Raw genomic sequence first — 10130 nt, 5'->3', positions numbered from 1 at the left:
TAATGTGGGATAAAATGCAATAAATAAGTAAATAAATATAAACTTTTAATGTTCAGCACCTGATTCTCAAAGTGGACATATTTCAAACACTATAATGAAAATAAAATGATTTTTTCTACCTTTGTTGTCTGGTGACTTTGTTTTTCTGATCATGCTGCCCCAGTATCCGATTCTGCTGCTATCTGTCCTCTTAACTCCGTTTCCAGGGCTTCCTTTCCATTTATTTCTTTACTTTCCGCCTTTCTTCTTCATTTCTTGCCCTACATCCATAAGTAAAAGCTGGGTCCTCCACAGACTTGACTGTCCAGTGGATTCAGCTTCTGCCTATTTTCTTCATCCATGTGCAGTTTTTCTCTTCTCCTCCTTTTCCCTCATCTCGTCTCCTTCCTCACTCTTCCCTCCCCTCCATCCATGTCCAGCATTTCTTCTCTCTCCCTTCCCTCTCCTCCATCCATGTCCAGCACCCTCCTCTCCCCCCTGCCCTCCCCTCCACCTGCCCATGTCCAGCAACCCTCCTCTTCCCCCTGCCCTCCCTTCGCCCATGTCCAGCAACCCTCCTCTCCCCCTGCCCTCCCCTCCATCCACCCATGTCCAGCAACCCTCCTCTCCTCCTGCCCTCCCCTCCATCCACCCATATCCAGCAGCTCTCCTCTCCCCTGCCCTCCCTCCAGCCACCCATGTCCAGCAATTCTCTTCTCTCTCCTGCCCCCCTCCAGCCACCCATGCTCAGCGATTCTCTTCTCTCCCCTGCCCCACCTCCAGCCACCCATACCCAGCGAGTCTCCTCTCTCCCCTGATTACCTCCATCAAAGCGGCCGCATTATTGAAAGCCCTGCCCATCTCTGGACTTCCCTTCGAGTTCGTTCCCTCAGAGTCCCGCCCTCGCGGAAAGAGGAAATGACGTCAGAAGGCGGGACTCTGAGGGAATGAACTCGAAGGGAAGGCTAGAGATGGGCAGGGCTTTCAATGACTTGGCCGCTTTGATGGAGGTAATCGGGAGAGAGGAGAATCGCTGGATGCCGCAGGCAAATGAGGGCGGTGCAGGCAAATGAATGCAGTGGTGGGAGGTGAGGTAAACGGGGTAAGCATGGCTTGTGGCGCCCTCCTGCCATGCTTACCTCATTTACCGGAGCCGGCTCGCCGTGCTGAACAACCGGCTCGCAAGTTCTTTAAAAAATTAACAACCGGCTCTTGCAAGCCGGTGCGAGCCGGCTCCAGCACACCACTGGTTACAGTTGTGAATGGGGGATGACTCTCCTTACCTTCTCCAGCCACTGCCGACCATAGGACTTCACAGTCCCTCTTGACTTTCCATAGGTAAAAGAGGTGAAAGGTCACAAACCTTCAACTTTTACTTTGTCCAGGGACTAGACTAGAACCCAGCTCATCAGGAGCCCTGTGCTCCTTCTTGGATATTTGGCAGATAGAGCTATCTGGATAACTTCAGACAACTTTTTCACACTCCTAAGTTATCCAGATTTCCGTTATCTCACCTGTAAATTTCTTCTCCTTTTCCTCCTCCCTTCTACTCCCTCATATTCATCTCACCTGCCCACACACATTCTTCCTCCCCACCCACTCACCTTTTCTCACCTCACATAATTTCTTCATTCTTTACCTCTGTGTCTACCCCCTCCTCTCTTCTCCACATTACCCTTTCCCTCTTTCCTTCTACTTCTTCCCCTTTTGACTCATTCCCCCTCCCCATTACCTCTCCTTTTGCCACTTCCTAGACCTCCATTTCTTTTTGACTGTTTCCATATCTCTTCCCTCCACCTTCTCTCCATCCTTTATCTCCCCTTCCCTCTTTCCATAACTCACCTTCCCTCTTATTTCTCTCCCATCACTCAACTTTCCCCTCCCTAGTGCTTTCTATCTCTCATGCTCTCATTCTTCCAAGCACACCTTCTCTTGAGGCACTCTATTCCTCAACCTCTCTTCTCTTCTTCTCCCCCCCCCCCCCCCCCCCCCCCACCCAGCACAAAACATGGAAATGGACAGTCACCATTTGGCATGAAGGAATAGCCTAATGTTTAACACAGTGGTCTGAGAACCTGGGGAACTGAGTTCAATTCCCACTGTCGCTCCTTGTGACCCTGCCCAAATCACTTAACTCTCCATTGCTCCAGATACTTACTTACCAGCATATAATTGTAACTCTTGACCAGACCATACCAGTGCCATGTCCAAGAATCACCAAGCTTACCATACCTGTACCATCCAAGAACTTAAACTATACCAACTGTACCTATGAAAGTCAGCAATACAAATATTCTAGGACACCTACAGCAGAGAAAAAGAGAACAAGTTTGAATATTAACTGATTCCCTTACCTTAATGGCACATGAAAAACAAAGACCATCACCAAGTAAAGAATAAGGAACTATAAATTAGAAATAACATATGCAGACAAAAAAAGGAAAGAAATAGAATCTGGAAAACCCAAGAAACCAGATGTTGTGAGCTGTGTAACACTGAAGAAACAGAAATGCATTTTCCAAACCTACACATTTCATTCTTTAAAAACTGACAATAATATTTTTTGTACCTTTGTTGTCTGCCCACTTTATTTTCTCCAATTGGGTTGTCTTGGTATCTCTTTATCACTTTGTTTTGTTGGATTTCTTTTGTCTGTTTCTCGGTTCACATTTCCATTTTCTATTTCTTCACTGTCTTTGTCTTCTTTCATCCCTCCCTTACTTCTATCTTTGACATTAATCTTTATTTCACCTTTTTTCTCCATTTCTCTCACCTACCTTTTGATCTACATATTGTTAGATTTCATTTCTCCTTCTCCCCCATCCTTAGTCTATCTTTCAACTACATACTAGCTGTCTACTTCTTACACTTAACTCCCTATTCCTCCTGTGTCTCTTATTCATTCACCCAACTTCCTATTACCCCTGTCTTTCATTCACTTTCTACTGCCCCATTTCCATCCTTTATTTGAGGAGATAGTAACCATAGGAAAGGGAGAGAGGGGTAGATGTTGAACCACATGGGCAGAGGGGAGAAAGGGGGAGATATTCCACTTCAAGGGAGAGAAAAAAAAGACATGGAGACTAAAACTGGAGATAGTAAGCTGGGAGATGATGTGGCATATTAAAAGAAGGGTCTAATGCTGGATTAGAAGAAGGGGACTGGGAGTTGACTCTGGAGGCAGTGCATGCAAATCTCTCTTATGAATATTCATTGTGGATATCCTGAAAACTTGACTGGCTAGGGTGCCTCCAGGACCAGGTTTGGGAACCATTGCTCTATACTCAACCTCTCTCCAGCCTTAATATACCACTGCCTCTCATCCCCTCACCAATCCCTGTCACTCAACCTTCTCCACCTTCATCCCTTTCTTATGTCTTGCTCCCTTATCCATGGTCTCATTCCACCTTTTGTTTCCCCATTTCAACATTCTCTTACCTCCTTCAATTGTGATATTGAATAAATAAGTTTGTCTTTGTTCCTAGTCATGCATCCAAAGGTTATATAATCCTTTCAAGAAAGCCAGTTAATCATTTAACTTATTAGTGGAAGATAACCACAGAGGCATGGTATGGTCGCACGTTCAATATGGTAATACTGGAGCCCAGCTAAGGAACAGGTTATATTTGAATTAGTCTTCATTGGACCAAACTTACTTTCCTTGAACCATCACCATCCAGCTGGTGGAGGATAAAGGATTTTTTTTAAATTTTACATTTATATTCCAAATTATCCCAAGCAAACTCGGGTTCAATGTGGCTTACATTAGAAAATACAATGAGACAGAATAATAGAATTCAGTTGTATCATGGGATGGCATAAATGTGGCTAAAAAGATGGTGAAAGAGATGCAGTAGGAGATTGGGTACAGGGTAACAGAAGAACTCTGGACACAAGAGAAGGAAAGAGACACAGGCCTAGAGCTGGAACAGGTGAAGGGATGAGAGGCGATGAAGGGTAGGTGAGGGCTGAGAGGGTAAGTACAGAGGATGGAAATGGGGGACTAGGGAGTGGGTGAAAGATGGGGAGGGGTAGGAGACTGAGAAAGGAGAGAGATAGAGGGCCAATGGAAGTGCTGGAGAAAGAAATGGGGAAAGCCAGTAGATAATTGAGACATGAAAAGGAGGAAACTGATGACTAGTGGTGAGAGAAAGAGAGAATGAGGGTAAAATTTAAATGGGCAAATATAAACATAGAGAAAAGACAGGAAGGGAGAGAAAAAGTAGCAGATGGACTAGAGATCTGGTAATGACAAGAAAAGACAGAGGAAAGCAGAAATTGGACACTGGAACAAACATAATTGAAAAGTGCAAAACAACCAGACAACATAGTAACATAGTAAATGATGGTAGATAAAGACCTGTAAGGTCCATCCAACAAAGGTAGAATGAATTTTATTCTTAATTCACTGAATGGAAAATGTCAAATTCACAGTAAAGTCACACTGTTTTCTTTATATTTTTGCAGAGTGCTGTTTCTATTTCTTTTTTTTCTAGTGTTGCGGTGCCTGCAGAGTGTAGCTTCTTAGGTTTTAATTTTTTACACATTTTTAAAATATGTATTTATATTTTAACTTTGTCCTCACTTACCACCCTGTTTACAAACCTGCGTGGCAACGCTAACACAGCCCATTCAAAGTGAATGGGCTGTGTCAGCATTAGCGCACCACCAGCACGGCTTAGTAAACAGAGGGGTTATTCTATACCTAGCAAGTGTCTATTTATGTTCAGTGATCAAGGCAAGGTACTCTTTTTGCTTGGAGTTTCTATTTAAGCATCTGTAATTATTCAGTTTGTTCAGTTTCTCATAGGCATATTGATGTCCTAGGTCTGACTGCAATATTTACTGTGTTGCATTTTCCTAGGTAAGGTCCTTGTTGTGTTACTTATGTAAGTCAGTGGTGTTATGGTAAAGTAGATTAGCTCTATAGGTCCTTAGTGATTTTTGTAGGCTATCAGGCTAATTTTCAAAAGAGAAAAACATCCAAAAAGTGACATAAGTCTGCATTTGGACGTTTATCTCACAAAAACATCCAAATCAGTATTTTCAAAACCTCTTTTTAGACGTTTTTCTCTGAAGTCCATCAGAAGGACGTCTAAATCTCAAGGGGGTGTGTTCAAGGAGGGACTTGGGCATTCCTAAGACTTGGTTGTCTTTCAGCCATAATGGAACAAAACAAAGAAGTCCAAGACTAAAACTTAGATGGTTTGAGCTAGACCTATTTTTATAACAAATAGCTGTAGTGGAATTGAACCCACTTCCCCAGGATCAAAGTCTGCCGCATTAACCACTAGACTACTCCTCTACTCCACACAAAAAGCGCCTCAAATGATCAGATGACCACTGGAGGGAATCGGGGATCACCTCCCCTTACTCCCCCAGTGATCACTGTCCCCCTCTCACTCCAAAAAATGTGATTAAAAATATTACTTGCCAGCCTCAGATGTTATACTCAGGCCAATTAGAATAGCATGCAGGTCCCTGGAGTAGTCTAGTAGTGGTGCAGTGCACTACAGACAGGTGGACCCAGGCTTCTACTTTCCCCTACTTGTTACACTTGTGGAGGAAATTGTAAGCCCTCCAAAACCCACTGCACCCACATATTGGTGTTCCCTTCACCTGTAAGGGCTATGGTAGTGGTGTACAGTTGGGGGTAGTGGGTTTTGGGTGGGTTTTGGGGGGCTCAGCACACAAGGTAAGGGAGAAATGGTGAGATGTGTACCTGGGAGCATTTTATATAAACCACTGCAGTGCCCCCAAGGATGCCCTATTGCTTTCCTGGGATGTCAGTTTTCCACTATTACTACTACTACTACTACTACTACTATTTAGCATTTCTATAGCGCTACAAGGCATACACAGCGCTGCACAAACATAGAAGAAAGACAGTCCCTGCTCAAAGAGCTTACAATCTAATAGACAATCTAATAGACAAAAAATAAATAAAGTAAGCAAATCAAATCAATTAATGTGAACGGGAAGGAAGAGAGGAGGGTAGGTGGAGGCGAATGGTTACAAGTGGTTACGAGTCAAAAGCAATGTTAAAGAGGTGGGCTTTCAGTCTAGATTTAAAGGTGGCCAAGGATGGGGCAAGACGTAGGGGCTCAGGAAGTTTATTCCAGGCGTAAGGTGCAGCGAGACAGAAGGCGTGAAGTCTGGAGTTGGCAGTAGTGGAGAAGGGAACAGATAAGAAGGATTTATCCATGGAGCGGAGTGCATGGGAAGGGGTGTAGGGAAGGACGAGTGTGGAGAGATACTGGGGAGCAGCAGAGTGAGTACATTTATAGGTTAGTAGAAGAAGTTTGAACAGGATGCGAAAACGGATAGGGAGCCAGTGAAGGGTCTTGAGGAGAGGGGTAGTATGAGTAAAGCGACCCTGGCGGAAGATGAGACGGGCAGCAGAGTTTTGAACTGACTGAAGAGGGGAGAGGTGACTAAGTGGGAGGCCAGCAAGAAGCAGATTGCAGTAGTCTAAACGAGAGGTGACAAGGGTGTGGATGAGGGTTTTGGTAGAGTGCTCGGAAAGAAAGGGGCGGATTTTACGGATGTTGTAAAAAAAGAAACGACAGGTCTTGGCAATCTGCTGGATATGAGCAGAGAAGGAGAGAGAAGAGTCAAAGATGACCCCAAGGTTTCGAGCTGAGGAGACAGGGAGAATGAGAGAGCCATCAACAGAAATAGAAAATGGGGGGAGCGGGGAGGTGGGTTTGGGGGGGAAAATGAGAAGCTCGGTTTTGGTCATAATTAATTTCAGGTGGCGTTGAGACATCCAGACAGCAATGTCAGACAAGCACGCTGAAACTTTGGTTTGGATGCAAGGTGAGATATCAGGGGTAGAAAGGTAGATTTGGGAGTCATCAGCATAGAGATGGTAGGAAAAGCCATGGGATGAGATTAATGAACCAAGGGAAGAAGTGTAGATAGAAAAGAGGAGGGGACCAAGAACAGAACCCTGAGGTACGCCGACAGGCAGAGGGATAGAAGTAGAAGAGGATCCACCAGAGTGAACACTAAAGGTGCGGAGGGAGAGGTAGGAAGAGAACCAGGAAAGGACAGAGCCCTGGAATCAAAGTGAGGACAGGGTATCGAGAAGTATACTGTGATCGACAGTGTCAAAAGCAGCGGAAAGATCAAGAAGAATGAGGATGGAATATTGACCTCTGGATTTAGCCAGTAATAGGTCATTGGAGACTTTAGTAAGCGCAGTTTCGGTTGAGTGGAGAGGGCGAAAACCAGATTGTAGTGGGTCAAGAATAGCATGTGAGGAGAGAAAATCAAGGCAGCGGCGGTGAACAGCACGCTCAAGTAATTTGGAGAGAAAAGGAAGGAGGGAGATGGGTCGGTAATTAGAGGGACAAGTAGGGTCGAGTGAAGGCTTCTTAAGGAGAGGTGTGACCACAGCATGTTTAAAGGCAGCAGGGACAGTCGCAGTGGAAAGTGAGAGGTTGAGAATGTGACAGATAAAAGGAATAAGAGCAGGAGAGATGGCATTAAGAAGGTGGGTGGGAATGGGATCAGAGGAACAGGTGGTACATTTTGAGGAAGAAAGGAGAAGTGTAGTTTCCTCAATAGTAACTTCAGGAAAGGAGGAAAGGGAATGAGGGGAAGGAGAGAGAGGGGAACGGACTAGTGGAGGGAGAGGTGGTGAGGTAGAGAAAGCAAGGTTTATCTTTTGAACCTTGTTGTGAAAGAATTCAGCAAGGATCTGAGGAGATAATGAAGGGGGAGTTGGGGGAGGGGGCACCTTGAGGAGAGAGTTCAATGTGGTGAAGAGAAGTCGAGGATTAGAGCCAAGAGAGTTGGTCAGTTGGATATAATAATCCTGTTTGGCACGTAAAACAGCAGATTGGGAGGAGGTCAGCATGAACTTAAAGTGTAAGAAATCAGCAACGGCCCGAGATTTCCGCCAGAGGCGTTCGGCGGAGCGGGTACAGGAACGTAGGTTGCGGATATTAGAAGTCACCCTTACAGGGTGGGTCATCAAAAGTGCAAGAGTGTCTAAGGCAGAGGATAGAGTATTGCTGTAAGAAGAAACAGCCTCATTGACAGACGTGGATGGTGCCACAGTAGAGAGGAGGTTTGAAACACGGGAGGATAGAGATGAACGGTCAATATCGTGAAGATTCCTAGATAAATTAGATAAGATAGGACGGGACTGGGAGGGAGGAGATTTAAGTGTGAAAGTTATAAGATGGTGATCAGAGGAGGGGAGATCAGAGGCAAGGAAACTAGAGGGTGAACAGTTGGAGGAGAAGATGAGATCAAGACAGTGACCATTTTGATGAGTGGGGGAGGTGGAGCATAGTTGGAGATTAAAGGAGGACGTTAAAGCGAGTAACTTGGAAATATAAGAGTTGGAAGGATCATTAGCAGGAATATTAAAGTCACCAAGGATGAGAGAGGGGGAGGAAGGATTATGGAAGAAGGCAAGCCAGGCGTCAAAGTCACTGAGAAAGGATGAAAGGGACTTATCAGGGGGACGATAAATGACCGCTATTCGAAGAGGCAGAGGAGAGAAAAGGCGGATAGAATGGACTTCAAAGGAGGAAAAACAGTGAGATTGAGGTGGAAGAAGGGGTTGAAATCTGGAGGAGGGAGAGAGAAGTAGTCCAACACCGCCCCCACGGCCAGCAGGGCGAGGAGTATGTGAAAATAGATAACCGCCATGGCACAGGGCTGCGACTGAAGCAGAGTCATCAGGGCAGAGCCAGGTTTCTGTTATGGCGAGCAGATGGAGGTGACGTGAGATAAAGAGGTCCCGGATATAGGCGAGTTTGTTACAGATAGAGCGGGCATTCCATAGGGCGCAAGAGAAGGGCAGAGAAGAGGAGGGGAGTAGAGAAATAGAGATGAGGTTAGAGAGGTCGCGGTGAGATCTGTAGAGTTGGGATAATAGTTGGTGAGGGGGGCCAGGATTGGGATTGATATCACCGGCTGAGAGTAAGAGAAGGAGTAAAAGAGAGCGGAGGAGAGCAGGAGAGGTGTGGCCACGAAGGCGTCGAAGGCGAGAGGTATTTAGGTGGAATGGGGAAGGCAAAATGGACGGAAGAAAGAGGCGGAGATTAAAAGCCAAGAGGGAGGAAGAGGGTAGGAGAGAAGGTGAGGTGATGAAGTCGATGGATGGGCAGTGAGTTCCTGTAGCGTAGAGAGGTAGGGGGTGAGGGAAAAGATTAGGAAGGGACAGGGCTATTCTACCTGATGCCAAGCTTTATATTTTTTATAACATCTGAGCCTTGTGTCTATTGTTTATCATTAGATTTGGGCTTTGAATTCAGATCTATAGATGAAAAGGAGGTCTCATTACATATATCTAAATACCAGAGTGCTATTTTTCCATACTTCATAGCAAGAGTGTACATTCCCTAATTACCTATCCCAATGCAACTGAAGCTTTTAACTCCTCAGCGCATGTAAATGGTTTCACTCCTGTATGTATTCTCTGGTGCATTGTGAGGTTTACCTTCTGACCAAAGCTTTTACCAGACTGTGTACATGCAAATGGTTTCTCTCCCGTGTGGACGTTCTGATGCACTTTGAGATTTACATTACAACCAAAGCTTTAACCACACTTAGAACATGTGAATGGTTTCACTCTATTGTGGATTTTCTTGTACATTTTGCATTTGGATGTTTTTTGTTTGAAAATGGACCAAAAAATAAAACATCCAAATCACAAAACGTTTTTCCAAACAGCATTTTCAAAAGCAAAAGATAGGCTTTTTTTTTTTTTTGTAGAAAATGACCTTTCCAGTTCTGATTTTGGACGTTTTACAAAAATAGTCCAAATTCAGACTTAGATGTCATATCTAAAAATGCCTCTTGTGCATTTGACTTGCCCAAAGTCACAAGGAGCAGTAGTGGGAATTGAACCCATGTTGCCAGGATCAAAGCCTGCTGCACTAACCATTAAACTACTCCTCCTCTGTTTTGGACGTTTTGCATTTGGACGTTTTTTGGTTCGAAAATGGACCTAAAACAAAGATGTCCATAGCATTTTCGCACACGAAAGATAGACGTCTATCTTTTTCGAAGATGACCTCCTTTCCTGTTCAAATTCTGTAAATTTTTGTAAAACGTCCAAACTCTGATTTAGAAGTTCTATCGAACATGCCCCTCCACGTGTTACAGGAACTTCACAAAATGCTTGGGAC

Source organism: Microcaecilia unicolor, chromosome 1 (assembly GCF_901765095.1).
Source record: "Microcaecilia unicolor chromosome 1, aMicUni1.1, whole genome shotgun sequence".
Taxonomy (NCBI): domain Eukaryota; kingdom Metazoa; phylum Chordata; class Amphibia; order Gymnophiona; family Siphonopidae; genus Microcaecilia; species Microcaecilia unicolor.
Note: the sequence above shows the minus strand (reverse complement) of the source record.